This window comes from Suricata suricatta, chromosome 8 (genome assembly GCF_006229205.1).
Source record: "Suricata suricatta isolate VVHF042 chromosome 8, meerkat_22Aug2017_6uvM2_HiC, whole genome shotgun sequence".
Lineage (NCBI taxonomy): Eukaryota > Metazoa > Chordata > Mammalia > Carnivora > Herpestidae > Suricata > Suricata suricatta.
Window position 1 is genome coordinate 46018581 of NC_043707.1, and position 10643 is coordinate 46029223.

Here is a 10643-nt window from a genome sequence, read left to right on the forward strand (position 1 = left end):
GTAGTCAACCAGAAGTTGACTACTATCTGTTAAGACTGTCAATTCTTCCTTTCTGGATGCATAAGGTCCTAGAGCTGACTATATAGCCCTTTGCCCAGGGAAACCTCTTCCTCAAAAAGTCTGGCCAGGATGTTTCCAACCTTACCCAGGGCTCTAGAAACTCCGTCTCACTGGGGAATTCTGTATAGTCTGCCCTCAAAGCTACCCCAACTAACGGATAATTGATGCAGTTGGATAGAGACCTACCAACTTTCTACCCATCACTGGTTGAGGGCTGCCTCCAGGCATTAACTCTCTCACAATTCCATCTTATCCTACATATAGGCTCTACCTAGTCCTTATTCTGAGGCCAGAACAAGGCAGGGAGTTCTGGGTGCTAACATAAGCTGCCTTCAGGTAGAAAGTGGATGTCAAGTGTCAGCATCTGCTATAGCACCCCAGTCTTTAGCTGTAGTCCAGGTGTGTCTGCTCTGGACATCAGACACATACAGGCAAGTAGTCACTAGATCCCTCTACCTGTATCCACTCACGGAAAGATGGGACTCTAGCGGGGAATTCAAGCAGCACTAACCTCTGCCTTTTATTCCCCAAAGTTATCTCAAACTCAACCCGCCCAATGCTGAACTCATCTCCTCCTGCAATCCATTCTTATTTCTATAGTTCTTGTCTATGAAGACGGCCACTCGAGTCCCCCACTCAGAAATCTTCCTTGACTGTTAATTCTTTAATATCAGATTGGTCACCATGCCTGGCAGAGACACCTCCCACCTCTCTGGACTTTTCCCAACTGGCTATTTTTCAAGTGTATTATTTATTCCAATGGGAATGAGATGCAACTAAATAAGAAAGGGGCCTTGGCAATCTTATTGGTGGTGGTCAAGATGAGTTTCCATGGTTCAGTGATCACAACCATTGCCTCTTCATTTCTCCCCAGCCAGGTTGGAACCCCCTTGAGTGCAGGCACTACATCTTACTTTTGTCCTGACCTCATGGCTCTGAACACAGGGCTGGGTAGCAGCGTCTTGGTGATGCTTGCCACGTGGTCTCCTCTCAGCGGGACCATCTTCTCCATTAGGCACAGCAGGTGCAGTGATTTGGACTCCTACGTTTTCACAGGCTCATAGAAATGTTTTCATTTTTCTTGAAATTAGAACATAAACATACCATAATAAAAGGAATGCATCGATATTAATGATTCCAGCCTGGATCATATTTGTCTTTATACCAACCTAGTTGTAAAATACAACATTATTAATGGTTTTTTTTCTTTTCTTTGTGGATAAAGGGACCCATGATTACAAAAGTGCCAAAGCCCCTGAGAGTGATAATGCAGCCGGCTCTCCAGTAGCATCAGCTCCCCGTGAAGTCAGAAACTTCTGGACTTGCTGGGGGAGAGGGGCGCTGCACGACTGCTGTCCCTTGTCATTTATGTTGGAAAGAAGAGCTCAGAGAACTATGTATTCTGCCTTGTCCTACCTCCCTTCAAGACTCCAGGACAAAAATAGCCCCAAGGCCTTTTGGATTGGTGGAACTGAAGATAAGTTTAAATTTAAGAGGCTCTAGCTTCAAACATGGGAGATAAGATGAAAAAAGAAATCCAGACAGTCTACTTTCGTTCTATCCCAATCAAACTTTTATTTCAAAAAACTATTTAAAGAACCTGACATATGTGAAACACAAAACTCTTTTTTTAAACCTTCGGGGATCTGACAAAGAGTCTGAAAATTGAGACCTTCTCCTTCCCACAGCACTAGATACCCGGCGAGTGCCGAGGTCTGGGCCGCCCAGGGAGGAGGGTTCTGTTCGGCCTGCCCCAGGGCCATCTGTTGCACGAACTGCGGTTGCCTAGACTCTGCAAGTTGCAAGCTGCAAGCATTTGCCCAGCAAATCAAGTTAAAATGAACAAAGGTGGCCTCGAAGGGAGATGTCTCAGAAGGCACTGCGGGCCAAGGGGAGTGTGTAATGTGCAGTGGGGTAAGGATGGGGTGGAGCAATTTGGGGAGGTAGAACAAGGTTGCCAGGCAACCAGTCCTGGTGCCTTTGTAACTGTGGATCTATTTTGTTTGAAGCAGCAGCTGGCAGCCGCCACCTTCTTTTATCTCCCTCCTCCTTCTCTCTATGCCCAGAGCACAGACCTGAGCTATAGCTCCTGGGGAGAGGCTGGGAGAAGGAGGGGGGAACCTGCTTGGGGCTACAGAAAAAATAGAAAACAAAACACACTCATGAAGTCAGACAGTGTAGACTCGGTGGCATCTGGATGCTTCCATTTACTAACCAAGATCTAAGGCCAGTTTATTTCATCCCTCTGATGTTCAGGTTCCTTGGTTATAAACCTGGGGTCATAGCTCTCTTGCAGGAACATTGCAAAGATGAGAGAAAACGTGGGAACATGGTAGATACTCAATAGTCAGTAGCAGAGTGGTGAGAGCAGGGGCTTAGACACCTGACTGCCCATGTCCTCATCCAGCTCTGACATTCGTTAGCTGTGTGATCTCAGGCATGTTAATTAACCATTCAGTGTCTTTGCTGGTTTTTTTTTTTTCATCTGTGAAATGAGGAATAAATAACGGTACTTATCCAAGCAGGGTCATTTTGAGGATTCAGTGCATTAATAATGCAAAGTGTTTAGAACACAAAAAGCACTCGATACATGTTCGCAATGATTTGTAATAATTCATGCATTTCAGAGTGTGTCTGCAGACCAAGTGCTGGAGGAATAGCCTCGCCTGAGCTCTTTTTCGAAGGGCTTTGGATTTGGGCTGCCAGAAACACGAGGAGACCCTTACTGTAGTTCCTTGAGAGTGGTGCACATGTCCATTAAGCAAGGACTTCTTTGATCAGCTGTATGACCTTACCCAGGTTCCTTAAGCTCTTTTAGCTGTAAGAGACCATCTTGTAAAAGGTGACTCATAAGGATACCTGCCCAATCTGGCGGTGGCAAGGATTAAATGAGGTAGCTTGGCGGGTGCTTTGCATAACGCCTGGCATCCAAAATCTGGTGGCTGATGTCATTTCTAGAAATAGAGACAAAGACGAGAGGAGCAGCATGGGGTCTGTGCCTCCTTCAACAGTAGGAAAAGGGCTGCAGGTGGAGGTGAAGAGGCTGGCTTTTGCTGGGCTCTCTTTGGGAAGCAGGATGTTTGAGCCCAGGCATGCGCAAAGCTGCTTTGTGGTTTCCAGGTGACTAAGAGTGACAGGCCAGGAAAGGCGTCCTTCCACTCTCAGTGCAGACTGCTTGGTACAGACTGTGGGAGAGGGGTTGCAGGAATGGGGGCCAGCATGGGGAGCTCTTTTAGAATGTCTACTATTAGTGCCCCATCCAATGAGGCCTAAGTGCATCTGGTGACACACGCATCGTAAATGCTCTGAGTTACGAGGAAGAAAAATCACCCAAAACTTGGGCTATCTTGCATAATTTCAGGAATAGACTGGGTCTTTGTACAATAATGGACTGAAGAAATAGAGAAGAAATAGCAAGAAAGCATAAATGGGGAAGCCCAAGGAAAGGCCCAACTGGAGTGATTCGCTGGAAAGATGAGCTTACATCTTTTGGAGTGATAGTAGAGGTGGGTTTATGGAAACCTTGGACCTTCACTCAAAAGTTTGAACGTTTGTCTCGTATACTAATTATTTTTGAGCAATAGGATGATAGAAAAGAAATCATGGTTCAAATAAATAGTGGGGGTGGGAGGGGGTCTATCTGGTATCAGAAGCTTTGGGTTTGAATCTCAACCCATCCTTGTCTCATAACGATGAACGGGCCATTAACTCTCCTGAGATGTAAGATAAAAATAATAGTACCTTCTTCCAGAGTAGGGTTAGGAGCAAATGTGTGTTGTGATTGACACCTTTAAGAGCAAAAGCAACGCCAGCAAAAATAAACAGTAGGACCCCATCAAACTATGACACTTTCTGCAAAGTAAACCATCAACAAAAAAGGCAACCTATAGAATGGGTTATAATAATAATGTGGGGGAAAGGAACCCTTGTGCACTGTAAGTGAGAATGTAAATTGGTGCAGTCACATGAAACACAATATGGAGGTTCCTCAAAAAATTAAAAATAGAACTACCCTATGATTCAACAATTCCACTTCTGGGTATTTATCAAAAGAAAACAAAAGCATAAACTTAAGATACGTAGCATTATTCACAATACCCAATATATGGAAACAACCCAAGTGTCCACCAATAGATGGGTAGATAAAGAAGACGTGGTGTGCACACAGTGAGATATTATTCAGTCATGAATAAGATGGAAATCTTGCCATTTGTGACAATATGGATGGACCTTGAAAGAGTTATGCTAAGGGAAGTAAGTTAGAGAAAAACAAATACCCTATGATCTCACTTAGATATGGAACTTAAACAACAAAGAAATGAAAAACCAAGCTCATACGTACAGAGAACAGATTGGTGGTTGCTAGTTGGGGGAGGGGAAGGGGGTGGGCCAAATTGAGGAAGGGGGCCAAAAGGTACAAACTTTCAGTGATAAAATAAATAAGTCCTGGGAATATGATGTATTGCACGGTGACTGTACAATATTGTATCACACATTTTGAAATTTGAGAGTAAATTTAAAAAAAAATATGATGTGAAAGCACTGTGTAAACTCTTCCGACCTTTTCTTTTCTTTTTCTTTTTCTTTCCTGACTCGGCTTTGTGATGTATGTCTTCCCCTGGACTTTGCTAGCACCTTATATATCAGCACAACTTAGACAACTGTTGGCTGCAAAACCCAGATGTGCCTTGAATTCTCCTGAACGATATTCATCTGTCTTGGACAGTAAGGAATCAATGGGCTCACATAACCAGAAACCTAGAGTAGGGTCAATCCTGGGAGGGCTCTGTCCCCAGGCGGGGTTTGACATGGGTATAGCAGGCCCAGTGCTCACATCTGTGCATAATAACATCTGGAGAGAGGGTTCCTTCCAGTAACATCTCTGCACAGAGAGGAGGATTTTTCTCAGAACCCTCCAGACCCCTCTCTTTACAGCTTATTTTCCAAAGTGCTCACATACCTGTTCTTGAACCAAACATTAGCAAGACAGGTAAGTGTACCTTTAGACCAGCAGTTCTCAGTTGGGGGTGATTTTGCTCCCCATCCCTCCCCACCCTTATCGCTTGGAAATATCTGGAGACATATTTGATTGCCATGAATGGAGGACAGGGAAGTGTGTGCCACTAGCATATGTATGTGAGTAGAGGCCAGAGATGCTATTAAACGCCCTACAATGCACAGGACAGCCCCCCTCCCCCCAACAGTAAAGAATTATCCAGGCCAAAACACCAATAATACCAACATTGAGAAACCCCATTTTAAATTTTTTATGTTTATTTATTAATTTAGACAGAGAGAGAAAGGGAGAGCATGTGTATGTACAAGTGGGGAAGGGGTATAGAGAAGGAGAGACAGAAATCCTAAGCAAGCTCTGCACCATTAGAGTAGAGCCCAAGGCGGGCTCAAACTTATGTACCCTGAGATCATGACCGGAGCTGAGATCAAGAGTCGGACACTTAACCAACTGGGTCACCCAGGTGCCCCCTGAGAAACCCTGTTTTAGACTGATCTGCCCCACATCGGGGCTTGGAGTGCAGTTAGTGGCCATATTTATATGTATAAATGTGGAGAGAATAAAACTAAGATTCGCTTAGGAAAGAGAAGGGGGAAATTGATCCTGAAATTGACAATCGACCCTGTACCCTGCACCTTTGCTCCTTTGCTCCAACAGGACACTTATTTCACTGTGTGGCTGTTGTTTCTTTATCCCCCATGTTAGCTTTCTATTGCTGTGTTGTAAATTGCCACAAAGTATTGTAAAACAACCATATGTTTATTACCCAGTTTCTGTAGGTCAGAAGTCTGGGTGTGGTGCAGATGGATATGTGCTCAGGGTCTCACTGGGCTTAAATTAAGGTGTGGGTTGAGACTCTGGGTCCTCTGGGGTTCTGGGTCCTCTTCTGAGCTGATTCTTGGGGCTGAATTGGTTGCTTTGTGGTTATAGGACTGAGGTCTCTGTTTCCTTGCTCACTTCTCAGCTGGGGGTTCCTCTACTCAACTATGTGACCCCCCTCCATCTTCCAGCTAGCAATGGTGCATAGAATCCTTCTTAGGCTTTGAACCTCCAACTCACTCCTCTGCCACCAACCAGAAAAAATTCTCTGCTTTTCAAGTACTCATGCTACTGGGTCCAACCCTACCTGAGTTCAACTGATCTGGAACCTTAATTACATTGACCAAATCTCTTCACAGCAGTACTTCTCAGTGTTTGAATGAATAACTGGGAGAAGGGGGATATGTCCCAAGCATCTCTGTGTTACTGGCTTTTAGCAGAGTACCTGGAAAATATTTTTGTTCTCAATAAATATTGTTTGAACAAATAAGAGAAACTCATTTCCTTTTTCTTCTTCTCCTTCTTCTTTGTGGATAGAATCACTAGATGGGTCACATGGGAATGTCAGATCCAGAGAACTGTATCATCTGGGAGTTAGCAGGTACATCTATCTGCTCATAGAGGAATCTGTCAATCATTCTAGAGATTTACACATTCACAGTATGGGATTCATCCAATCAAGATCTCCCCGGTTCTGAGCTCTGGGTTTGTTACAATTGCAGATTGAAATTTTTTTGCATTGCCTTTTTGGCAGAGCAGGCAAACTACTGACTCATATTAAATCTTTATGGTTCACCTAAAGCTTTCCTGCATTATCTGGTACTGTGCCCGGGCCCTCCCATTGGGCAGTGGGTGGGATGTTATGCCATTCGCTTCCATTCATTTCCATGTCATGAGTTCTGGCCTATCATTTCAGCCCATTGGAGACCTTTGGGAATTCTGACTTTGGCCCTCCTGTCTCATTCTGCAATACTTGAAAACATAAGAAGCACATTTTATTTGCCTTTTTCCAAATAGTTTATAAAAATGTTGAATGAGGCAAACCCAAATTTAAAGCCCTGAGGCATGTTATCTCTTTCAAGCTGACAACAATGATTTAATCAATAGTCTTTGCGTAAGGGTTGCTCAATCTATGATGAATCAACTCTTACTTTTATTTCTCCATCCTACCTACAAGCATATTATGGAAGACTTAAATGTTTGGCTGAATCTAAGCTGTGTAGAATAATATCATTTAGTCATACTCCTAGGACGACAACACACGTTGCAATCAGGTAGATACATATGTCAGGAAATGCTCCTCCAAATTCACAGTCACTGCGCACCTTGATATCCTTCATACTGTTTTTGTGCAGAGATATAGCTTTTAACTCCCAGACTTCATTGGTTGCCTTCCAATATTTTCTCAGTGACAGATGATTCTGGTAGTCTCGTTATGCTGATCTACGAGCTGGCAAGCATTTCTATTTCCTTATGGGAAATTCCACTTGGGAGAAGAGACAATTGCCCTGACTTGTGAGGAGTATAGGTTGGGCTGTAGGGTGGGAACAAGTCACATGACTCTTTGTTAAAGGGATTCTCATTGAGGTGCCTATTTATTCCTCACGGTTTTCTCCTTGATCAGTTATGTATATTTGCTGTTTCCCCAACTCTTCTTAATCATCACACTTCAGGGCAATAAAAATTCCCTTGTTCACAGGAAAAGACTGGGGCTCTGTGAATGGAGATTTCCTATTGGTCCATAGGCTTTTGTTTCTGTTTTTTTAGTTTATTTATTTATTTTGAGAGACAGCGAGAGAACCCAAGTCGGGGAGGGGCAGAGAGAGAAAATCCCAAGCAGGTTCCACGCTATCAGCACCAAGCCGAGTTGGGGGCTCGAACTCACGAACTGTGATATTGTGACCTGAATGGAAACCAAGAGTTGGATACTTAACCGACTGAGCAACCCAGGTGTCCCATAGGGTTTTCTATTGATGTTGGAGTGGATGCTTCTGGACCCCTAAATGCACCAGTGATTCTGTAGGGGTAGAGTTGAGCTTTGTAAGTTCTTAGAAAGCAAACTTGGACAAGCAGAAGAGAAGAATGTCGGGCAAAATTTAATGTGGCAGCCAGTCTTCCAGATAGCTCTCAGTAGTGTCCGCCTTCTGGTATTGTGTTCACCCCCCACGTTGTACTAAGGTCAGTCTGGGTGACTAATACACTGCAGCAGAAGCAATAGTACATCACCTCTAGGATGAGATTATAGAAGTCATTGCAGTTTCCATCTGGGCCACTTTATCTTGTTCTTTGACCAATCACTCTAGGGAAAGCCAGCTCCCATGCTGGGAGCACCTTACCAAGAGGCCTGTGTGAAGAGGAACTGAGGACTTGGACCACCACCCAGTGAGGAACTCAGTTCTCTTGCCAAGAGTAAGGTGACAGACTAGTACAGGATCCTCTAGGCCTACTCAAGCCTTCAGATGACCACCTCAAGCCTTCAGATGACCACCTCAAGCCTTCAGATGACCACCTCAAGCCTTCAGATGACCACAGCCCCAGCCAGTATCTTGGCTACAGTCTATGGGTGACCCTGACCAGAGGGACCTCATCAAGACACTCCGGGTTCCGGATCCTCAAAACCGAAATGAGATAATGCATTTTGAGCTGGTAGACCTTGGGGGTAATTCTGTATGTGCCAGAAGGAAACTTACACCCTAGGAGATGCTAAATAAGATGATTTGGTTTCTTTAAAGGAAGTGAATAAAATGCCAAATCTGGGGCACCTGGGTGGCTCAGTCGGTTAAGTGCCTAACTTTGGCTCGGGTCATGACCTCATGGTTTTTGGGTCTGAGCCCTGCAGCAGGCTCTGTGCTGTCGGTGCAGAGCCTGCTTCTGATCCTGTCTCCCTCCCTCTCTGAGCCTCTCCTGCTCATGCTCTCTCTCAAAAATAAACAAACATTTAAAAAAATTAAGAAAAAAATGCTAAATCCCCAGAAAACAGTGAAAGACTAGTTGGTGAATTTCTAGGGTCAGAACACTAGAGGATATTTTTACTAAACTTGCATAGGTATGCCTATTTTTAAAATGTCAAAATAGTCCTTCTTTGTTAACACGCACACACACATGCACACGCACAGATCCATAAAGTGAAAAGTACTAGTCACTTTTCCATCTTTCCTATCTTACTTTTCAGAAGCAACTGTTGGTATCAGTTTGGTTTTTATCCTTCCTGCTCTTCTGTTTCCTGTCACTTAATAAACTCAATAAAACCTGATGTGTCTGTTTGTGGGGGGGTGAAGGGTGTTCCATATGACAAATGTCTTTATCATTTACCAAGACATCATGGCTTCTACCCATGCCAGTAGACTACAGTTACTTTGTAATTGTTCTTTTTCTAAATTTTTTAAAATGTTTCTTTTTGAGAGAGACAGAGCAGGAGCAGGGGAGGGGCAGAGAGGGGTGGGGGAGACACAGACTCGGAAGCTGGCTCCAGGCTCTGAGTTGTCAGCACAGAGCCCAACATGGGGCTTGAACCCATGAACCATGAGATCATGACCTGAGCCAAAGTCGGATGATTAATGGACTGAGCCACCTAGATGTCCCTCTGATGTAATTGTTCTAAAAGGTACATTATATCCCATAGTATGGTGTTCTATAATTTAGTTAAATATGATTCTCTGTTAATTGATCATGTTTTTATTAACTAATGTGTTTATTTGCCATTACATACAATGCCACAATAAATATTTCTGAGCACATGTACGAGTATTATGTTAGGATGAACTTCTAGAAGTGGAGTTAGGAGTTAAAAGGTGTGTAGATTTAAAATTTTGGTAGAAAATGCCCCATTGCCTTTCGTAAGTATTCTTAATTCTTTTCCCACTAATGTGTTCTTTCATCCTAATACCAGATAGTATTAATTTTTAAAATTTCTGCTACTTTGATGAGCAAAATCTTGCCTGTTGCTTACTTTGGTATATTTCTACTAAGAAATGCACTGTCATTTGAATGGGTCTGTTCTATGTCATATTTCTGGGTGGTTTCAAGAGCTGTCTTCCTCTTCGTTTTTAGCAATTTGATTATGATGTATCTGGGCATGTATTTTTTAAGATATATTTGTCTATCTTATTTGGAGCTCACCGAGCTTCTTGAAACTATAGGTTTATGCCTTTTGCAAAATTTGAATAGTTTTTAGTCATTTTTTTCCAGTATATATTTCTGCCCTGCATTCTTCTGCCTCTCTAGGACCTGAATGACACAAAGGTTAAGACATTCTGGTATATCGGGGCGCCTGGGTGGCTCAGTTGGTTAAGCTTCCAACTTCGGCTCTGGTCCTGATCACACTGTTTGTGAGTTTGAGCCCCGCATCTGGCTCTGTGCTGACAGCTCAGACCCTGTACCCTGCTTTGGATTCTGTGTCTCCCTCTCTCTCTCTGCCCCTCCCTTGCTCGTGCTCTCTCTCTCTTTCAAAAATAAACAAAAATTTTAAAAAAGACATTCTGGTATAATCTCACTGATTCCTGATACTCTGTTTATCTTTTTTTTTCCCCTCTCAATTTTCTTCCTCTGTTGTTTAGACTGAATAATTTCTATTGGTCTATCCAACAAGCTTTAACATTTTGGTTATTGTGTGTTTTCATTCTAAAATTTACATCTGGATATCCTTTATCCTTTCTCTTTCCCTGCTAAGACTTTCTATCTCTCCATTCATTTCAAGAGTGCTCTCCCTTCATTCTTGAAATACTTTATAATAGCTGCGGAAAGTCCTTGC

At 43.3% G+C, this 10643-nt stretch overlaps 1 long non-coding RNA gene across 1 annotated transcript in view; it reads right to left on the bottom strand.

The window, feature by feature from the left end:
* Positions 1–1086: 1086 nt before the first annotated feature.
* LOC115297918 overlaps positions 1087–10643 on the bottom strand; it is an 18147-nt gene continuing 8590 nt past the window's right edge. The window contains exon 3 of the long non-coding RNA XR_003911522.1: positions 1087–1140. This is a non-coding gene — a long non-coding RNA (uncharacterized LOC115297918). The remainder of the gene's footprint in view (positions 1141–10643) is intronic.